The 24,099-nt window shown below is 38.7% G+C and overlaps 1 protein-coding gene across 1 annotated transcript in view; it reads left to right on the plus strand.

Moving 5' to 3' along the window:
- Positions 1–24,099, plus strand: part of Slc4a4 (solute carrier family 4 member 4) — a 325,511-nt gene that overhangs the window by 101,475 nt on the left and 199,937 nt on the right. The gene's annotated exons all lie outside the window — the stretch shown is intronic.

A 24,099-nucleotide genomic window follows, 5' to 3' on the forward strand; every position in this document is an offset into this window, starting at 1 on the left:
GTGTAGAAGATGCTGTTACTTTATTTCAGCTGTAAGACAAAATGAGGCTGATGGCGAAAGCAATGTGTAGAAGATGCTGTTACTTTATTTCAGCTGTAAGACAAAATGATGCTGATGGTGATAGCAATGTGTAGGGGACATAGGAAAGAACTGGGAATTGAGACTGTTGGGGGTTTGGAAATAATAATGAGGTTTTCAGTCTTACAAAAGAAATATTAAAAAGTTGAAAAATGGTGTGTGTGTGTGTGTGTGTGTGTGTGTAGGTATAGGTGTACATGCCATGGAACACATGTGAAGGTCAGATGACAACTTTCAGGAGTTGGTTCTGTCCTTCCTTCCACCATGTGAGTCCCTGAGGTCGAATTAAGGTTGCTAAATCAAGCACCTTTACCCGCTGAGCCATCTCTCTTATTGTCCTGTAAAATATATACTTAGAAACTTTGAAAACAACCAGCTTCTATTGATAAAGCATACTGTAGTCTTAGGAAGATTAATGGACTGAAGATGAAGATGACAATTACTAGCTTTTAATCTTCGCCAATCCTGGAGAATCCCTTCAGAGTCTCTTCCTGTTTTCTTGTTTGGAAGGATACTTTTGTGTTATTTCCCAATGTTCCTTCCAGTTCTAAAATTTGGTGACTATAGTTTTCCTGCTTGGTTATGATGGTGTTATGTGTGTTCTATCACACATGGAGGATCAAACAGATACTCCTTCTTAGTGAAAATAACCTTTAGACATTTAGACAGTAGACTCTATTGCAAAGGGAATTCAGAGAACCGAGTCTGAGAACCTTGAGCCTTGTGGGCTGCCTTGTAATCATCCTTCCTGTTGTGAGCTGAGGTGTTTGTCTTCTGGACTGGCTGATTGTTTCTCCCTCTCTTGCACTCCGAGACTCTGGAAAGTACACGCAGTCTTGAATGTAGTATAGTTATTGGGCCTAAACGTCCCTGCAGACATTTAGGTTGTGCTAAGCAGGTGGCTGGAGTGACTATGTGATATCCAGGGGCCACGGAGGAGAGATAGCCGTGTGCACACTGGATATGGCAGTTATCAGGTTTTCCTTCCACAGCAACAGAGGCTGGCAGGGTCTTACCTATTTTCAGACAGGCCACACAAATTTTGGTGGTGATCTTGTAACGTGACTGTTTCTCTGTGAATGTATAACTCGTAGATAACGCTGATAATGTTGGAACCCAGAAATCATATAGGCAGAGAAGATGATACTGTGTTAGGCCCAAATAAGGGTATTTGAAATGTAGAAACTTATATTCCATTCAAGCGTAGATTTTTGGAACATGTATTTTAGACAGATTGTTTCTTCAAGCTCCATCATGTTTCCTGAAACTTTGCCACTCTTTGTAGTAATCATTTTTTGATGTTTGCAATACATCATATAATAAATGGTGCTTACCATCTGTCATAAAAAGAAAGTTTAAAACCCAGACTAGGTCATCCTTTTTTTTTTCTCTCTGCAGTAATTTCCACCAGACTTCACTTGCCTCTGCTCTTCCCTTTCCTGTGAGTGTTGTGGTGGTCTGCAATCACATAGCCGGTGTAGGAGATGGACACTACAGATAGAGTCCGAGGTTTCAGCAGAAGGGAGGCAGGCAGGGATGTAATAGTTGGGGGAGGTCAGTTATTCACGTGCTGCTTCTTTTGAGTGAGGAAAAGCCATTCGGTTGTTAACAGAAGCTGTAGTCCAAATGGCATTTGCACAGTTGTAAGGTTCATGTCACAGGAATACAGTATACCCACTAGAGTCTTACAGGCATCCTTGTCTCTCTGTTAGAATGTTTCCAGATTGCTTTGCTTAAGGACATTTTTATGTCTTCTGGCCTGTATCCCGTGGACCATCGCATGGAAAACAGATCTCTTAATAACCCTGAATAAAATGTAATTTGATGATCATCCCGTATTCTTAAAATTATGATCATATATTAATTTTATTTTGTGTTAGAGTGTGTTTGTGTGTTTGTGAGTGCCTGTGTGTGTCAGCGTGCTTGTACGTGTGCTTACATTTGCTTGTAGAGGTCAGAGGACAACTGTTAGGGATTCAGTCCTCTCTACCTTTGGTTCTAGGGATTGAACTCAGGCTGTCAGGCTGGAGAGCGAACACTTTGCCCTCTGAGCCATCTTACTGGCACCCGTTTCACTTGTGTTATTAATATGAAAAATTAAAGCAGGAAGCCATAGTTTCATATTGTAAGCCAGGATCGAAATCATAGCTTTGGGTGTCATTTTGAAGTCTCACTGTTCTCTATCAACTGAGTCACAGCTAGAGCATTCAAGGTGAGTGTATTTAATCTCCATTCCCCCCTTCTTTTTGCTCTTTCTTTCTTTTGTATATTTGGTACCTATTAGAAAAACTGCATCAACATGTTCCTGCATTGCTGGAGCCCCAGATTTTTTAGAGGGCTCCAGATTCAGTTCCAGTGACGTCTTTTGAGTACCTGTTAAGTTCTCGGGTCTGTGCTAGGTTCGTTTCTGTATTGTGTAATTCAACCCCATGGCAAGTGTATGGGAAATCTGTTCCATTCTCATTCCGTCAATGACCAGACTTAGGCTTGATCCATAGAGCTAGTTTTTGACTGTGTGATGGCAACCCCATCCCTCCACTTGATGCCCTGTCTTTCTACTGGAGGTAGACTCTACAAGTTCCCTCTCTCCCCTGTTTGGCATTTCATCTAAAGTCTTTCCCTTTGAGTCCTGATAGTCTTTCACCTCCCAGGTCTCTGGTATATTCTAGAAGGTACTTCCACATACTCCTCCCCCTGGCCTGAGGTTGTATATTTTCATTCATTCTGCTGGTCCTCAGGGTTTCTCTCCTGGTTCAACCTCCAATACCTGATCATGTTCTCCCTTTCCCCTCCTGCTCCCCTCTCCTACTCAGGTCTCTCTCTCCTTCTGTCTCCCATGATTGTTTTCTTCTCCCTCCCAAGTGGGATTGAGGCATCCTCACTGGGACCCTTGGGCTTGTTAACTTCCTTGAGTCCTGTAGATTGTATCCTAGGTATTCTGTGCTTTTTGGCTAGTATTCATTTATTAGTGAGTACATACCATGCATGTCTTTTAGGTCTGAGTTACCCCACTTTGGATGATATTTTCTAGTTCCATCCATTTGCCTGCAAAACTCATGATGTCTTTATTCTTAATAGCTGAATAGTATTCCATTGTGTACACAAACCACATTTTCTGTATCCATTCTTCTGTTGTGTGACATCTTGGTTGTTTCCAGCTTCTGGGTAACACAGATGAAGTCACTATGAACATAGTGGAGCATGTGCCTTTGTGGTATCTTGGAGCATCTATTGTGTATATTATTTTTCCCTAGATATTATTTTGTCTGTAGGCCTATATCGTTGTTACCTGCAAAAATTGATTTTTTTTCCTGTATATTTTCTGAACGGCAGTGGCAACAAGGAAGGTACTTCTGACAGGTGGCATGTTGCTTACCATGGTCCGCTTCTGGCCCTGGTTAATGCCACAAAGAGCTGGGCATGCTTCATGGCAGCTCCTTTAACTTTTGAAATGACCTCGAGATCCTGATGTTCCTTCCTCCTGCATTAATAGTTAACAAGCTATTTAATACACAGTAGGAGAGGCAAGCATGCCTGAAGACTTGAGAAAATAACATGTGAATTTGTTGTAAAACCGTTTCAGTAAACATTAAATGAGCGGCAATTACTTAACGCGATTGCTTACATTTCATTAAAGCCTTTAAGAGAAAAATGTGTGCCTGATACTATTTTAATTGTAAGAAACTCATTAGAGAAACTTCGCTTCAGGGGTTTCCTATCTAGTTTAGTTCGTGACTTCACCCACGAACTGATTTCTCTCTGTGAAAATATTGATTCTTGACCATCCTTCCTTGTTGAGTCAGAAACTTGGAAATCTGTATTTTACTTATTTTCTAGAAAATCAGACCATTAAGCCTGGCTAGGTAACACTACAGGGGTGGCTGTTTGGATAATCACTTGCCTTAGGTGTTGCCTTCGGTGTCTGGAAGATGTACCTGAAGGTGCTTTAGTCTGTCACTGAGAGTGAGTATCAGTGAACGTAGACTGAGTGTAAAGGAGGACATCATGGGCTCTGGGTTGCCTTTCCTATACCTAGTAGCAGCACTGCCATTGATTACGATGTAGCAGGAAATGCTAGTCTTAGATTTGCCTCAAGATGGCTTCACCTGTCGTTATCTGTGGAAGCCATCTTATCAGATGTTGTCTGATACATGGCTGACAGAGTTTTAAAAGAATGCTAAGGCTTCGAAGCAAGACAGCAGACGGGAGAGGGCCACAGAGCTCTCGAGATGTGAGCAGCTGAGCAAACAAGGATGAGGAGATGCAAGGGGTGGTCACTGTGAAGAGGCATGTGGCAGGCCTGACCTCAGCTCTCCGGGGCAGCCTCTGTGGAAAGTACCTGAGTGTCTTCTCCCCTGCCATGCCCAGTGTGGAACTGTCCTACGTAAATCTCTAAAGTATACATCTCTAAGATTTAATTGTTTTCAGCTGGTGTACAAAACAATAGGGTATTTATTATGCCTTTTTCACAAAGATGTGTCAGTGTACTTAGTTCACTTCCTCTTCTCACCTTCCTCTGCTCCTCCTCCCACCATTCTGTGATCTTCCCTCCTCCAACTAGACACCCTTTGTCTTTCATGTAATGTATTTCTATATTGTCTGCTGATCTATCTATCATCTATCTATCTATCTATCTATCTATCTATCATATATCTACTATCGTCTATCTATCTACCCATGTATCTACCTATGTATCATATACCTATCAATCATATATCTACTATCTGTCTATTATCTATCTGTCTATTATCTATCTATCTATCATTTGTCTATTTATTATCTATCTATTATCTATCTACTATCTACCCATCATTTATCCATCTATCTACCTACCTATCATATATCTATCAATCATATATCTACTCTCTATCATCTATCTACTCATCTGTCTATTATCTATCTATCTATCTATTATCTATCTGTCTATGTATCATCTGTCTATCATGTATCTACTATCTGTCTACTATCTGTCTACTATCTAGCATCATCTGTCTGTCAGTCTGTTATCTATCTATCTATCTATCTATCATCTATCTATCTATCATCTATCTATCTATCATCATATCTAGCTGTCATATATCTACTGTCTATCATCTATTTGCCCATCTATCTATTATCTATCTATCATCTATGTAGTATCATCATCTATGTGTCTGTCAGTCTATCATCTATCTTTCAATCATATATCGACTATCTGTCGATCATCTATCTATCTATCCATCTATCTATCTATCTATCCATCCATCTGTCTATCATCTATCTATTTATCTATCATTTATTTGTCTACCTATCATCTCTCTCTCTCTATCTATCTATCTATCTCTTTATCTATCTATCTATCCAATCTATTTATCTATCTAATCTATTTATCTATCCATATAGATAAACTACATAAATACCAGTATGAAATTTTCACCCCTGCTCATAACCCTCAAAATTTCCCTATTGGTAGTACAGGATACACTCTAAATGCCTTGCCAAAGTATACATGGCCATTCACGACTTATCCCAGAATATGTCCATAAACTTTTCTTTTTTCATGCTCTGTGCCTCAGCACACTGAAGTCTACACATGTAACCTTCACAAGTGCTTTGAGTAAAATAAACTTGGCAATATTATTCTCCTATGGGACAGTGCAAAAGGGACCAACAAAGAAAAAGTGTTTAGCACATATTTATTAAATGAATAAAAAATTAAAACACAATTATAATTAGATTTGGACATGTGGCCTTTTCCTTTTTGAAATGTAAAGCCCTTGATCTAGAGCATACTTAAGTATGTGCACATATTTTTTTTTGCACATGTCAGATATTCATTAAGAATATGTGAATCAACCTATTAGGTCTGGAGTCATCTCTTATTCATCCATGGAACTGAAGGACATTGGGTAAGCCAAACATATTAAATAATAATATGTTTGATTTTCTTGGAATTTATAAAGTTATCAAGCCAAACAATGACTATCTTGAGAGACTGGAAATTTGGCTGACTTTTGTAGGTTCCTCCCTTTCCCACAGAATTCTTTGTTTTTTTCCTCTTTTCCATGACCATTATCTAAGATCCAGGCAAATACCATTGACTTAGACGGAGTGGACTTATCCGAGATTATTCTCCTAATAATTCAGACCTCACCTAGGTTGAGAAAGCAATGTACTATTTTGATCTGGAGAAGTATTTGGTTTGAGTGTGTTTCCAAGCAAAGCAGAGAAATAGAAAGGAGAGATTGAATAATCATTACCTCAACTCTGACAAGAAAAGGAAAGGAATGCATGACAGTCACACGAACCTGGGCTGAGGTGCAGTTGTTTTGAATCCATGGTTTGGACACCAAGGTTGACTTTTTCCAATAGAGGTGGAAGCCTGCCTTTGCAGATGTGGCTTCAGGTGCTCCTGGGGTGGGACACTTGATAGATTAACCTGAAGTATCCTTTTCATGAGGATATTCAGAAAGACACATTTTTTACACCAAAGTAAACATAGAACTATTTGTTTTAATTAAAACATCCATGAAAGTCTCTCAAGTTTAAAACTGGAGAACAGAGATTTATAGAGATTATTTTGAGGTTAGCTGGATGCTTTGAGTTTTCTAAATACTCATTATTGTCTGGATCCTGCCAGATACAGTGACTGTGGCATGGGTATTGCCAACAGAAAGTACTTATCTGACGAGGGACCCCTCTGATACCCTAGATTTTAGACTTTGTCATTGAACCAGACAGTGATGTTTTGCCCATTTCTGAGCGTGTGGGATAATTGAGGGACCAACTAGGACTCAGAACTGCAGCAAAAGATGCCTCTAAGAACAGCTTAAACCAGGATTTGCTGTATTTACCAGTTGGAGGTGACATTCTGTGAGTAATTTGAAACCATTTAAAAAACAAAAGTTATGGTCATGAAGTTTTCAAGCTGCAAAAGCATGAATCAACATTATAGCCGTGTCTGTTTCTCAGTAGGAGCTGCTTTCAGCTGAACTGTGGCAGCAAAATAAACGTTTGCAGATGTTTTGACAGAATGTCATCCGAGGGCTTCAATTTATTAGTTCACTGCCTTACTTTTGAAACGGAGCGGCAGCATTTGAAGTCGAGAAGAAAAAAAATCCTCCCTCCAAACATTCTGGACCTTAGCAAATCACTCCATTTGCAGGCATTTATAATGTAGAAGTACAACTGTTTTTAATAGGGATATGGAGTACGTTGCTGAGAGATGTGTTTACAAACATCTCTTGGACATGGCTTTACCACGATGGAGATTAAGGAAACAGGTTCATATAGCAGAATTGTTAGCGCATTGCTATGGTGGCAATGGGCATTTTAAAGTACAGGACTTTTCTCTTTTTAAAGTTCTTGAGATGACAGGGTGAAGCAGTGTCTTACTGAGAAGGAACCTGTAATCACCCTTTCAGGCCTCCAGGGGCTGGGTTACATGCGTGTACCTCTCTTCTGGCTCAGCTGATCTCGATGAAGGTTAGGCACGTGTGTAACCAACCCTAAAAGTTTAGTGTACTATCTGGATTCCCCGTGATGTCTTTTTGGTATCCTTTGAAATTTGATTGATGGGTCTGGAGAAAAATTCCTTTGCAAGTCAGTATCATTTTCTGCCCATTTCTTGTGTGTGTGTGTGTGTGTGTGTGTGTGTGTGTGTTTCTATGTATTTTATCCAATGGTTAAAAAGATTTTTAATCTTCAAAGTTGAATGTGACTAGCTGATAGACTTAGTCATTGGAGGTCTGGAATGAATTTAGACAGCTTCTCAGGCTATTTAAAATCAGAGGAAAGTCAGTTAAGAACACCAGAATGGATGGCTTGTTGAAAAGTTAAGGAGTAACAGCTCAATTCCAAACTGTGGATAAAGCTTAGCACTCATTAGAAGGCAATTGCAATATGTCTGTGTGTACTTTAAAAGAGAGAAAAAATTGTTACTAAGATTTCTAACTCTTCTCAGTTTTGAAGAGCTCAAGCTAATGGTAAGGTTGGCTTTGAAGACAGGGAACAAGAGCTTTGGAAGGGTTCTCTGTGTTCATAAACTCATTAGGAATAGAAACAAAGGGAAACAGTCCATAACAGGGAAAGCAGGAGCTTCATGCTCCACAGACCTCTATCCTAGCGCCTCTGCCTGGGCCTTATAGTAAAGTTTCTTTTAGGTAGGTATATGACTGAAATTATGTGTGTAACCTCCTTGAACACACAAGGATATAGACAGCATGTGTCTAGGAGTGTCTGGAGGATTAATGGAGATAAATTCACAAGTGTAAGTGTTATTTACTAGTACATATTTTTGTTAAATGATATTTCTTAACTGAATACCCAGCCAATACAAATATCATAGTTTGAACTGGTTGATCAGAAAACAAAACAAAACAAACCACAACAACAACAAAATACACCAGCTGAAGCTTCCCTGTGGTGAGTCTACGTTAGCAACTGCCTTTTGAAGAGGTTTCCAGGCAGTGACAAACTGACACAAGTCTCAAAATCTGTGAGAGTGGAAAATAGAAGTATAAATTTTGTAAGAAAATTACTTTAGTGGGCTCAGTCACCCTACCCTCCTAAGTAAGAGCGTACACCAAGTTACTGCTTTCAAAGTCTTAGATTTAGAGTAGAGAGAAACTCATTTCTGAAATGAGCTAGGTTTGGCCATGTGAAATTTATTTATTTATTTATTTATTTATTTATTTATTTATTTATTTAATGATTTAGCTCAGAACACATTAATCTCATTGGTAAGTTAAATAGTTACCCAGGATCAGATAGGAAAGGTGGATAATTGTGAGTAGGTCTACTTAATGAGTTCCCCCTCTCCTCACATAATAGTGTAGATTTAGTTCACTCACTCTTGTGTGTGGCCAAGTGTTATTCTCACCATGTGTTTCCTTTATCTATGAGCCATGGTGTGCTTCATTCCTCCAGTGTTCCCTCCTAAGCACTCAGTGCTGAGTTTAGTTGCGTATGTGACAATAACTCTTTAGGTTAATAAGGTCACTATAGCTCGGGTTGATTTTTGTTAGACACAACTGATGAGAAAGTCAATGAAAAAATGTATTCATTTTGCAACTTCTTTTAGTAGTGGGTATCTAAATACTGCTGCTTTGTGTTCACTTTATAACTTTGAATACATAACCAGGTGAATATAAAATAAGGTTCATTAAGGATTACTTCCTCCTTTCCACCCAAGCCAAATGATGCTCAGATTCCAGTCTGGTTTTGTATGGAAAATCAGTTGGTAATAATTCTCAAAGAAGTGATCCAAACTATGGGATCAATAGCGCATAAGTAAACCATTTGATGAAATACCACAGTCTTGTCTTTCTGAGTAGACTTTTACTGAGTCAGAAGTGCAAATTCCATAATTTCTTCACTCTTCCTGTTATTGATGACAAAATGATGTAGAAATTGAGTCAGAGGGAAAGGAGATGATTTACTAAGGCATACTTGCAGGCAGGCTCCGTTGGATCCGAGTCTTAGATTTCAGATTCCATTCCTCTCACTGTAGTTACTTTTAACTTAGGGTTGTCTTGTCTCATGACATAAAGGTGTTATACCATCACAGGGCAGGAAGTTATGTGTAGAACTCATACTTGAGATCACAGTCTCTCCAGCTAATCAAGAATCCCACTCCCAGAGCTGTGAGATAGAGGTTTAACAAACATCTTTTTGAACCATTAGGGGAGTTTGACCACACTATTAATGAGGTTTGGTCATTGTCAGCTTATTTTGGTGAAGCAGCCACTCCCCTCTCCATCCTGTATCACAGGAATGACACACTTCCGTTCATTTTCATGTTAACAGACACATCAAGCGTAGTTCATATTTACCTTAACATTAAAAATTTTGCCTTACCACATTCATTAGGACTGAGCACTCTTCATTGCCTTGGTAGGAGGTCCTAGGTTGACCGTTTATTCTATATGACATTTACAATGAATAATTTATAACTTTGCAATTTAGCCTTCTTCAGTAGCTCTTCCCTATCCTCCCCTAAAAGGGCCAGTTTCAAATGACTGTCTAATTGTTACTTTATAAAGCTCATAAGGCTTCTTAACAGCATAATTCTTAGAAAGATAACTCTAAACTTATTCAGATCATGAAGGACATCATAAACATACTCATGACAAGTACATTTCTAAATAAGATTGATACTTGATGGATCTTAAGAGGGGATTGTCGTAGAAAAAAGCAAACTCTTAAGTTTGATGACTGACATTTAATTAATTGGACATACTTCACGCAATTAAAGAGTAGCTATGCCTACCATATTACCATAAGCTTCAGAAGTTACTATGTACTTTCTCAGCAGGGTCCTCTGAACAGGAAACTGTTAATAGTCAATCTCTTTTGAAGTAGCATTCTTTTGCTCACTCTGATGTACTGAAGCTATCTCCAGATGACTTGTAATGATACACACAGGGTTTTAATGTAGGAAAATAACTGTTGCATATGAAAATTGTAGTAAAGATATATTGTGTAGAAAGGAATGATTTTTTGACTTTTCTTGGCATTACTCTTATATGCATTGCATGTAGTAGACTTTATTAGGGATTTAAAGTCCCTAACTAGTCCACACACTCACGCTAATGTGTTTTCCATCTGCCTTGTATGGTTTAATGATACAGATAATTTCGAATGAAGCTTATTTCTATAATGAATTACAATTTTGCGTCCTAAAAATGCTGCTAAAAATGTAGCCCATCCTGCTTAATTATCTATGAAAAATGAACCTAGCAAATCTCTATTGAATCTTTGAGAAGGTACTTAATGAAATAGCATGAGAACTTACATTAGACTCTTATCTTTCCTATGCTGTTTCTTCATTAGTCAGGCTTTATAAAAGGTCTCCAGATTTTGGCTTAGTTTTGATACCATTGCCAATAAGAAAATATATTCTATTCGTTGGCATCCCAAGTCTTCTGGGTTAATAAAGCAGGAATCTTAATGTGTTTTGTGTGAAGATTGAATGCAATACCATGGACAGAAGTTTTGTAATTTCCTTTATAGTGGTCAGAATTTTATCAGCTCATGGCTGTGGGGGTGGGAAGTCCAGTATAAGGTGCCCATGTCTGGTGCTGTTTTTCTTGATGGTGGAATGGTCATGTGGTGGGAGGTAAAAGAGAGCAAGGCATTGGGTTTTTGCCATAACAGTATCAGTGCATTCTTGATGGCAGGACTCTTAGGGCCTTAACATTGCCTAAAGGTCTTATCTCCCAGTATCAGTGCAGTGACACTTAAATTTAGCATGAGTTTTGGAGGGGGAAGACATTCCAACTATGGTACAAGGCAAATGAAGATTCTATCGTCTGAGAACAGCAAAACTCTAGATGAAAAGTGGGAAGTGTTGGAGAACCTGTTGTGTTTTTTTTTCTTCTTTGCCGAGACTATAATTAACTTCGCAGAAGTTGAGAATCACTGTCACTAATTTTGGACCCTTGACTCAGAACAGAAATAAAGCAGACAAGAAGAAAAGTTTATTGTAGAATCTTGTTGACATTTCTCTTATTACAACCAGAGTTCCATCAAAATCTATAGAGTAGTATCTCTGTGAAGAATGTTACATCTTTTAAAAGAAAAAGCCATATACATATTTTTTTGTTCTCATCTCTATTGTCCCTTTTAAATAAATTGTTTATGTTTTATAATCATTTAATTTTTATTTTATATGTGCATGTGTATGTGTGTACACGCATGTGTGCTTTTGCATGCATATGGGTGGAAACCAGAGCACAACTTTTGGGAATCACTTCTCACCTTCCACTATGTAGTTTTTGGTGACCAAATTCTGGTTGCCAGGCTTGGTTGCAAGTTTCCTTACCCACTGAACCATCTTGCTGGCACTTAAATAAATTGTTTTGAACCACATTTCTCAATGATGCTATCCAGGAAAGATGGGTAAGATTTTTTGGCAACAAGGGTAAGAAGACAGAAGTCATAACGATTTTTTTCTGTGCTCACACATTTTCAAAGAGAGGCTGCAGGAGGGAGGATGTATTCTTTGTACCCACATATGAAAAGGCATCTAATGGCAGCATTAGCCGTGTGGCTGTGGCACTATTATTGGAGCTGTAAATTTAGACACTTGGTATAGAAAATAGTTGCACTTGAGTGAGTCTGTAGAGCTTATTTTGGGAATCTTGAATATTTCCTAATGTTGATGAGAATCGAGTCTGACTTTAGAAACCCCGGGGTATAAATTGTGCTGATAATTGGTCTGAGTTGAACCTGGGAAAAGTGCTGATGTAATCACTCTTAAACAGAGTGATTCATCATCTAAACCTTACCATGGACAGTTCTGGCAGAGCAAAAAGAAGCGAACCGTTGAAGGAAGGAATTAAAGGAAAATCTCGGCAGTGGCCGAGACACGTGAAAGGGACTTTGGATCTTTCAAGAAAGATTTGCTGAGTGGCCATATTCCCAACCATTTGAGTCACCAAATGGCTCCTGTTCGGTTTACCAAGAGCCTCCTGGCAGTTGCATGGAGCCCTCCTTCCCAAGCCCATTGCTCTGGGTGTCCACGGTCTTTTGTAGCTGCTCCACCCACAAACCTTCAGAACCATGGCCAGTCTTGTGTGTTTCAACTCTGGCAATCCCAATCCCTAGATAGCAGCAAAGGCAAGTGCAGTAGGGATGTGTTTGTGTTGGCTGTTGAGGACCATAATTGAGTTATGTATTCTCAACTACTTTAGAGGAGTGTCTGGTACTAATTTGACGTGAATGTTTTCAATTTAGCAATTTAAAAACCAATTGTTTTTTTTTTCTGTATAAATATGGCATAAATGTTAATTTTAGAAGACTTAGAACTTAAACAGGAAAAAAGGAGGCAAGTAGGAAACATCAATAACTTTACATTGTAGAGGTGATAATTGTTAGCATGTAATGTTCAACCACTGGGTACTTTTTTTCCACATACATTATGAATTAGTCAATCCTGTAAGGGCATGATACCCAATTATAACTTGGATAAACAAACAACAACAATAATGAATTTATTGGTTCTTGAAAGGAAGAGTCTGGATATAGCTGGACCTTTGGGAGAAAGTAATTTGATCTCAACAAAAGACTAGAGGAAGTTACAGAAAACAACCACATGGAATAACCAGCTACTCAGGCATAAGGACTCAGAATTTTAACCAGGCAGATAAGCCCGGGGCTTGGTGTTTAAATATAGATGAATGGGGGTGGTTGTAAGAATTCCTGTTTCTTGAGTTCTTGCCTTTTTTTTTTTTTTTTTTTTTTTTTTTTTAGAACTTACCTGTCACATTACAACTGTCAAAAGACAACTTAGGACTGCAGGAGGCACAGACCCCATTCTGAGCTGTGTACTGGCCCATTAAGTTCCTGTTGTTTGTCATGTCCATTTAGGCTCCCTGGTCCTGAATTGGCACTCACTTCCTGGTTGCTTAGTACTGCAGTATTTCATCCTTGGGAACCGTAGGACTTGACAACTTGGCAGGCTATTAACCGTCTGAAATGTGGTATCCCCATTGAGGGATGTTTGCAAATGGAGAGCATTCATTGTGTCTCCTTTTGGAGCCCAAAGGATGAGTATGTGTGAAACATCCCTTGGATACCCAGAAAGTACTTGGGAGATGGATTTTTCATTGGCTATGATGAACACCTGGGGCCAGACTCAGTTTCTTCTCTTGAGAAAGAGATAGTTTGATAGGGTTCTGAACCCTATACTTTTAGGGCTGTTGATGATCTCCAGATGAATAATAGTGTCATGGAAAACTAACAATAATTGTTGTAAATGACAGCTCTCTGCAAGTGGGAGTTAATTGATACAGAGATACCCACATATGTTTAAAGTGATCTATTTTTAATGAAAGCTACCTGGTGATTTCAGTTTATTGGGTAATTTGAAATAGAAAAACTAACCATCTACATTAACCATCTAGAGCCTGCTAGCATGTAAATGTGGTAAGTTTGTTTGTTTGTTTGTTCGTTTTAAATTGGCTGAAGTACATTAGGTTAATGAATAGATTACCCTAATACTTGGATTCCATAAAATATTGTTCAATTCTAGTTTATGGATTGCATAGTAACTAACTTCAGTTATGACTTCATCAAAGTGTTCACATAATGGCTTTAGGTACCTTGGATCTGTTTGATGTTTTATTTACTCTCAAGTGTCCTCTTCTTTAAGGGATGCAAGATGACTGTCCTTCATAGCACTTAATGCTATCTAGTCTCTCAGCAGGAAGTGAAGATGTATTCCCTTATAGTTTCAGCAAAAGGCTGACACCAGCTTACTCCAGCTGACTAGTAGTAGGTAAAATGACTACTCAAGAACAGTAGGTATTCCTGAAGTTTTGATATATTCATCAGACAGACCTGGGTCATGGAAAAATGTGCCAACACCAGTGCAAGAACTTATAAGGACAAATAAGATTTTTTTTTTCTCCAAAGAAAATTGGAGTACTGTTTTTAGAAAAAGAGAAGTTAAAAGTGCTGAGTTGCAAGACTAATAGCTACTCACCCTAATGTGTTTTAACCATTTGTAGATTTGCAAAACTTTATTGGTTCAATTATTTCTTATTAATGTGGTAACAAAATTTGATGAATCTATATACATTATCTATCACATATCTACCTATCACATGTCTCCATATAGATGTGCTTTTAGAGTTTTATAAATAATCGCTTGGCAGTTAAGCAGCTTGTGCAAGCTTTAAAGACAATAATATCTACATTTTACATTTTAATCTCAGAACAAAAAATGAATACTTCGTCCTAGGACTCTGAAGGCTGAAGGGAGGACTATCAGTTAAAGGCCACTTAGGCACATAGGGGGACCCTGTCTCAAAACCAAGAAACCACCTAACAAACAAAAATGAATCTTAAAATTAATGTTAAGTGTGTAAACTAGTTGGTTATAGCACATTGATAACTCGAATTTTTATTTATTCCCTTTCATCTTGTGGTTTGAAATCTGGCTTCACCAGATTATGGACTTTGCTCAAGAGAAGGAGTCAACTCCAGAAGTCCTTATTTAACCCACAGAAGGGAATTTGTATGGAGTCTTGCCCTTCGCAGAATGAATTGCTCGTTACGGCCATTATTCCTATTAGATACAGTTTTTTTTTTTTTTTTGGTAGCCCTCAGGGTGGCCACAGTGGGATACTTCCCAGTCTGAGAATAAAGGGCACATTCACAAATTGTTTTTGGTGGATAATGAACCAAATGTTCAATTAACTTACTGTAGGACTATTTCATATGCCAGGGTGATTTCTGTCTCTTCTGAAATCTAATCCATTCTGTCTGGGCTGCTCACATGGCACCCTGACCATGGTTTTCTTAGGATTAGTCTCATTTGCAAAACACCAGTGTGGTGGGTAAGAAGTGGGTTTGGGATAGCATGGGATGGGAGCCTAAGTTCATATCAGTGACTCGTGTGATCTTGGAAAAGTGCTTTCTCATCTTAAAATTGTTTCATTGTGTATGATATAGCCTTATATAAGGTGATTAATTTAATATGTAATGCCTGGCATAGTGTAACTGTTACATAGTTGCATAACACCTGGCATCATGTAGCTGTTTAAAGATTTTAGTTATTGTTGCAATGCTATGTTAAAATGTTTTTAAAAGTGTTTATTTTTTTTTTGTGTATGTGAGTATTTTGTCTGCAGTGTATATACATACCACACAGTGTGCCTAAAAGCCAGGGAGGTCAGAAGAGGATATTGGAACTTGTGGGACTAGAACTGTAGACAGTTGTGTGCTACTATTTGGATGCTGGGAACTGAATCCAAGTTCTCTTCAATAGTAGCCAGTGCTCCTAACCACTGAGTAATCTCTCCAGCCTCACCTGGTGCATTTTTACTGATTGGATTTTCTCTGTCATGTTTTATCTTCTCATCTGTGAATCCCAAGAACAGGGACATTATTAAAAAATACTTTATAATCTTTTATGACATATTGTATATATTAGAAGATAACAAATATGATAATCCCCTCATAGCCACAGATTCTCTGAGAGGATTTAACCTCCATGTATTGAAATTACAATGCCTGTGATGGCTGTATCTGATTAAACATGTAGAGACCTTTTTCTTATTCCCCAAACAACATGGTGTAACCACTGTTTACATGGAACTTTCTTTGTGTTAGATGTTGCAATAATTGAGGTGTGAAGGAAAGCACTGGAGGGGAATATGTGCAGGATATATGCAAACACTGTGCTCCTTTATGAATGAGACTTCAGCATAGGTGGATCTTGGTATCTGGGAAGTGGAGAGCCTTCCTCTGAGTCCTTAAGGGTGACTGTGGTTATATTACCAAAGTGGTGGTACATCATTTCTAGGTCTTAATTTCCATTTTGCTATATCCCATTGTTTCCCAGGAAGCACTTGAAATCTAAGCCACAGAGAAGTCAGAGACAGGAACCTCTCTGAGGATCTGTGGCAGCTCAGATATTGCTTATGCTTTTATTTTCCATTGTCTTACGCATTCTCCATCTGTTGTTTCTTACATGACTTTACCATTCGTCCCCTGAGGTAGGTTTCATGAGCTGTTTGGGTGAGAGATGAGCCAGGAGGATTTGCTTAGTTGGTATTTGTGAAGATGAAATGCAGCAAGAATGAAAACATGGAGGAGAGGATGTGGACGTATTATAATAGAGACAGACACATTGACACTCATTGTCTGGGGTGTGCTTCTGTAATATTCTAATAGAGACATACACATTGACACACATTGGGGTATGCTTCTGAACATATTCTAAAAGAGACGTATATTTTGAAATGCCTTGTCTTGGGGTGGGGAGAGGGGCTTCAAGCAGAGGAAAACCACTTATTTATGGTGTACTTTGTTTTATTTGAGGCTCATTCAACATGAATGACTGCCATGAACTCATTGTTGCTAATACAAAGGTAGATCAAGAGGAAAGGAAGATTAAATTTGCTCTCCAAAACTTAGATAACTTCATTTAGGATAGAAGCTTGCAAATGGCTGTAGTTTTATGTGCTTGGAAGTAGTGGGACCTTAGTCAGCTGTATCTGATTTATTAAGTCAATGTAGAAAGTAGCAACTATGTGCAGAGTTTGTGGTGATCTCTGAGGAGGGCATAGAAACACAGAACCTGCTATCCAGGATGTAGGTGGCCTGGCTGAGAAATCAGCTCTATAGAGCTAGGCAACACAGGGCAGGTTTTGTGCTTGTTCCGAAGAAGGGACTTGTGCTCCATTTTAACTGGGGCTAGGATAAAGGAGAGTCCCTTCTTCTGAGAAAGACTTATATGGGGTATTGGAGAAGTTAAGTTTCTTTTTTACTTACTTTTAAAATAATATTGTATTTTTATTTAAAACAATTATCTCAGAAAACAACAGGTTTCCACATGGATATCCATGTAGTGAGATATCTTCATTTAAAATCTTTAATTTATTTTTTTAAACTATTATAATCTTTCTGATATTATTTTGTCTTGATATTTGAGACGTTCATAAATATATGCAATTAAATGATCATATTCTCCACTGCCCCCCAATTTGTCCCCTTCTTCTTCTCCTAACTTCCCCCAACATAGTACCCTTCCAACTCTATATTCTTTCTTTCTTTTTATATAATCCATTAAATTCAATTAGTACCGTCCATATATGTATGGGTCTAGTAAGTCCAGTTAGTACTGTCTATACATGTATGGGTCCGTTAATTCCAATTAGCACTGTCCATACATGTATGGGTAGAGGCCCTCCACTAGAGCATGAGAAATCTACCAGTGGCCACACATTCAAAAAAGAACAAATCTCTCTCATCCAGAAGTTATCAGCTGACAATAACTCCCCATTAAGAGGTGGGTCCTGAAGATTACCTTCCTGTTCATGCTGGAATTGTAGCTGGATTGATGTTGTGTCGATCTTGTTCAGGACACCACAGCTGGTGCATATTCTTGAGTGCAATCGCCTTAGCAAGTCCAAAAGTTTGCATTTCACAAACTTTGCCCCCATTATCTGGCACTTACTTATTTTTTATTTTTATAATCTTTATTTGAAACCAACCCTCGAGCCAAATAAAAAACATTATACACTAATATTATCTAGACCCAAAGTCCCTACATATGCAAAGTCCATCTATACTACACAACTTAGTGAGTTTAAACACAGTTAGAATGGGCATTTGCATTTCAGTTCTAACAGGCTCTTACATCTTTTTTGCCTCCTCTTTTGTTAAGCTCTCTGAATCAGGATGATGGTGGTGGTGGTAAAAGTGATGGTGGTAATGCCATGTGGTGATGGTGGTGGGGATTGTGGTTATGATGGTGTTGGGGATGGTGGGGATGGTGGTGATGGTACTGAAGATGGTGATGGTGGTGGTGGTTATGGTGGTGGTGTGTTGAAAAGAATGATTCACTTAGGGATAAGCACTCAGTCTCTTATTCTCATTTTGACTAGTTTTGCACCCCAGCACTGAGTGTTACCTACTGCAAAAAAAGGACCTTCTCTGATCAAGGTCGAGAGTAACCAGTGTTTATGGGCATAAACATAAGTATTTAGAAGGCAAGTTGACAGGATGGCAAAATAACAATGCCTCCTCAGCCAAGCTTTTGACCACGATTATAGTATCATGTGTGAAGTTCCTTCTTCTGGAGCAGGCCTCAGATCCATTCAGAATAAAGTCACTTCATAATAACGTTAGAATTCTTAACTGGAAAACTAAGAGAGGAGAGGAAAAATATACAAACATTTCCTCTTGGAAAAATAAAAGAACATATCAAGGGGGGAGGGGAAGGGACTAGGAGGAAAGGATGCAATGTATGAGTGAGAGAGGAAAAAAGAAAACAGGCAGGCTCACTCTGGAGACCGGTGTGAGTTGTGGGAGGCAAAGCGGACATCCATACATACACACAGGACCAGTGCGGTGTGAAGACAAACCCAGCACCCATGGATGATCATTCTCCCACATCGATGGGGTGTGCCCTGACTGCCTGGATAAACCCTGAGGCAAGCTTATCAGGAATGGCTGTGCTGAAGTAGAAGGGTTGTCTGCTGTGGGTGCTAATGAGGGCAGCCTGACTACCACATATTTGCCTGCCTTCTTGTCACGGAGGGCGGGCTTGGGAGCACTGGTCTCTCACTGACCCTGATGGTCTTCATCTTCCCGTTCTGCATGCGGGCTCTGGTCAGATGTGATTGCAGTGATGTAGGAGGAGTCAGGGAATTCTGCAGTTGCTCAGGAGGCTGAAATGTGTTCTGACCAGAGACAAATTCAGTCAAAAAGAGATGCTGAGCACACACGTTGATTCCACTTCTACAGCAGTAGCAACTGAGATGTGTGTTAGTTTCTCTCCCCTCTTCCCCGTGAACCTGTTTGCTCTTCAGATTCTCTTCCATGATGATGTTACATCAGTTATTACTTAGGATCACAATTCCTTTGGATGAAATGCAGGACAGTGTTCTGACACACACTCTGCCCACATCCTACAGGCTGAAAGTGTTTATTATTCCCCTTGTTCTCTTTGTGTCTAATAAAGCAGATACACGTTGTATTCTCATTGCTGAAGCTTCTTGATTCAGTGAAGCAAACTACACATGTTGGTGTAGTAATTAAAAAGCGGCACCTGGTCCAGCTTGTTCTTAAGCAGCCGCCATGTTCCCGCTGGTTCTCGGCTCAGACTGCAGGTCTGGCTAGCTAGAAGCACCAACCCTGGCACCCACGAGATGCCAACGTGGTGGCTGTCTTTGCCAATCCACCACGCTGTCCACAATGCTTGGCTGAGCCCAGACCATTCCCGCTATGACTGTGGTACCTGGTAGAAATGAGACTCTTAATGCTTAAAGATTATCCAGTATTTATATATTTGGAAATGTTCGATTAACAAGATGCTCACACAATTAGAATTGTTAACCAACCCAATTAAATAAGCTAGATATTAATAACTACCTGAGACTGCTAGAGACATGGGTATATCTGCAGCCATCTTTGCTCCTCCTCCTCTCCTCTCTCTCCTCCCCTTCCTCTCCTTTTCTCTCCTCGCTCCTCCCATATTAACTCCTCTCCAATTACCAAACTTTATTACAAGTAATGTAACAGTAGCAGGAAATTATCCTGCTACACACACACACACACACACACACACACACACACACACCCCTTTGGCAGCTTATTTACAGCCTGACATGGCTCTCAAAGCCGCTCTCTATAAGTTATTGTTTTTTTTTTTTTCCTAGTAAGCAGAGGCAAATGCCAAGACTAATTTTGGCTCTATAATCATCACTATCATCCCATGGTGCAAATGAAGAATTTGAAAAAATGGGGAGATTAATTAACATGGTTCATGTCATAGGGCTAAAGAAGTATGAGATTCAAACATAGGTAGTCCAGTTCCAGAGTCTCTACTCTAACTTCAGAACAATGTTATTTTTTCCATATCCATGCATGCTAATATATGACACAAAATTTTGTAATTTTGTTCCCCAAAGGCATATTATCCTGGTTGTTCATGGGTCTATATTTAACAAATAAATTAACATAAATAATGCTAGACATGGCACCCAGAGACCGATGTAGGGTTAGGCAACATTCTTCCACCCATTCTTCAGAAGCCCTCCTCAAGATGCTGGCTAATAGAGATTGCTGTTTGCCTACACTGACAATGCCAGGGCAGAGAGTGGTGTTCTGTGGAGATGTGCCATACCGGAATGTGATCTTCAGTGCAGGAAACTGTCATTTACACTACAAAGCATTTACTCTTCTCTGCTAGAAGTGAGGTCAAGTCTACCTTACATCTCTAGGAAGGTACAAAAATTCAGTCAGCTATCTAAACCTATATATTTCCCTTCCTAAATGCTACTTCTGCCTTTGGGATCTCTGTCTTTCTCTGTCTCTCTGTTTCTCTGTCTGTCTGTGTCTATGTCTATGCCTACATTTACATCTATGTCTACGTCTATGTCTGTCCCCTCTCCCCCTCTTTCTTTCTCTCTGAGAAAGGGTCTCACTCTATACCTCTGGCTGTCCTGGAACTCATTATTTTGACCAGGCTGGACAGAGATCCACCTACCTCTGTCTCCCAAGTGCTGGGACTAAAGATTTGTACCACTGACTCTTGGCTGCCTTTAGGATCTTTGATGTTGAATGACGGCAACAAGTGGCCAATTTTGTGATTGCCAGTTCTAGAAGCACCGTGCTGAAAATGGTGACTAAACTTTTAGTAATGTGAGCATCCTGTTCCTGGGGAGTACTGTTCAGATTCCAAGTTCTGCCCATCATTTCTTCATTATCATGTCTTCTCCAATGTTCTGTAATGATACCTCCACTCATTTTGTGATTAGAAAGACATAAATAGTTTACACAAAAGTCCTAGGATGTTTTCTTATCTTCTTGTGATGTTAAGAAATTCCAGAGCCATTTTTGTTCTAATTATAGAAATCAAACAAAGTCATTGTACTGTTTTCTGTCTCAATGTATTCAATTACCTTAATGTCCTGTAAACACTTACACTTAGCAAATCTTTTTTCTCAGTTCATGTGTGAACTTATTGATTTACTTAACAAATTGATCAATTGCTTAGTTGATGCCTATGTCCTCTATGTGCATGAGGAGAACAGGGATATTTCTGTCAGAGTTCTATTTAATATGTAGAGCCTGAAGCTAAGTCTGTGTAGAACACAGACAGTACTCAGTAAACATTGGGTGAATAAAAGCATGAAGAGGAATAGATAACTTCATGATTTAGAAAGAAGTAAATGGAAGAAAACCAGTCCTGGGAATAAACCCTGTAACATTTCAGATATACTTGTTAAGTGTAAATATGCCTGTACAGAGGGGCTGTACTTATACAATGGCCTAGTGAGTGGCGCACAACTGGAAAAAATGACGAGAGATGGAATACACAGAAGGGATCCTTAGCGTCTATGGGAAAAAGCTGCTTTTGTTCCTTGATTCTAAAACATTTTCAAATCATTAAGGTCTCTTGATGTTGACTCAAAAGGTATTGGGAAATTTGAGGGGAGTGTGATATTTATCTAGTCCTCAGTAATTTATAACATTAAAAGCATCAAGAATGGAGTGAGTTGTCTTTTTTTAACATCTTACTCAGTTAGTTGGATAAAGTTTATCTTTACAATGGTGCATCCTTTGGAACAGCATGTCTGTTCTGTTCTCTTGATGGCCACTGTCATGCTCTCGGACTTTTTAGTGTTTTGCACCTTGTGTGGCCTCCTGATTTTCTTTATTACAACTACTTTCCTCATGCATGTTGATGAGCTTACCTTCATTAATTTCCTGTGTCTATCCAGAGTCCCTTATGTGGTAACTGCAAGCAAGCATTGTCACTGTCTCACTCACCTGCATGTCTTCTTTATATTCATTACCTTTGGTCAGATTTCTTTTCTGATATTACCATTTTTTGTTTGTGTGCTTTACTTTCACTTTGCTTGGCCAGTCCCCCTCCCCCCCCCACTTCTTTTTGGATTACCTGTGTCAGCTTTATCATGAGGAGACATGACAGTAACATAAGCACACACTTGGCTGTCTGTGTTTGAACAGAATCATGAGTGTTCAGTGGCCAACCACTGACAGACTAGAGAAATTCCATGACTGGCCAATAAGCAAAACTCCCCAATTGTTAGTTATGCAATGATTTATGGATTGAAGTGCTAGCAGCAAATTTATACTTAATACAACTAGAGTTAATATACTATGTTAACTGAAATGTGAACTGCCCTGTTGAGTGACTAGTGTTATGTAAGTAGACTATGGAAACTGTAAAACATGCATATTGGCATAGGGTCCTAAGCCCTAGGCTTTAACTTGTAGCATCCATTTTAAGAAAATCTATTATAGTAGGATTAGTTTTTCCCTGTGATTGTTTTTTTTCCATTTAAATTTATGTGGTTTACATGTCATAAACTTGATATCTTTCCTTCACGTTTTATTTTCAATGGTATTTCAATGGCAGTGCCTACAAAAATACTTTCACTTTATTCTCTTCTCTTCTCGTGGGTTGGTGAATACATTTCTGCACACATGCCCTCCTGTATTTGAGGTTGTGTGTGGAGATGAGAGGTTGACATTGAGTTGCATTCCTTAATTGTTTCTCCATCTTAATTTTTTATATGATGTCTCACTAAACACTGAATTTTCTGCTTTGGGCAGATTGGCTGGCCAACAGCTCCCCTCCCCCCCCAAATCCACACATCACCACATGCCAGCACTAGTGTTACAGATAATGTACTACCACTCCCAGCTTTTTATATGGGTGTTGGAACTCAGTTCCTCATGCTTGTCCTGCAAGAATTTGACCCACTGACCTATCTCCCCCAGACTCATTTTTTTTTTCTAATGAAAGGGAATTGAAATGCAGAACCTGAACATCCTAGGCAAGAACTCTGCATCTGAGTCATGTCACCAGTTCCTTCCACTTCATAGTTTATTCCTACACAATATTTTGTTGTACATTTGTGCCACACTTTATTTAACCAATCCTCTTTTCTTGATATTTAAGATTTAAATTTTCTCAATTCTAAACAATAAAATCAATTTTATACTAAAATCTTTGAAATAATTTGTATTTTTAAATGGATGTAATTTTAGTAGAAGAACTTCTGGCCTATAAAATATGCTTTTAAGACATTTTCATACATTTCTAAATTTCCCTTTAGAGAATTCTGCTCATGATTCTACTAACAACCAACATCTGGAGATGTTTTTGCAAGGTTCCTATATACTGGCCAATGTCATTATTTTTCTGTCATTTTTATATTAATATATAAAGCACATATTTTATTTAATAGTAGGCATTTGTTTTTGGATTGACTATTTGTGCATTTATTTGTAGTAATTAAATTTTCATTAAAGCTATCTTAGTCTATCCTGTATTTCTATATATTTTAGGTGGTAGGGACTTGTGTGTTTTTCTAGCCTGTTTGACATGCATATTTCTGCATATATATATATATATATATATATATATATATATATTCTTCAGTATATAATATGAGTCTTGCTTTCACATGGATTAGTGCTTCTTGGTTTTAGTCAGGCATATGAAAATATGCACTAGCCTTAATTTTGTAATATGATCTCCAAGTGCTCCTC

The sequence above is a fragment of the Grammomys surdaster genome, unplaced genomic scaffold, assembly GCF_004785775.1.
Source record: "Grammomys surdaster isolate TR1022 unplaced genomic scaffold, NIH_TR_1.0 125928, whole genome shotgun sequence".
NCBI lineage: Eukaryota > Metazoa > Chordata > Mammalia > Rodentia > Muridae > Grammomys > Grammomys surdaster.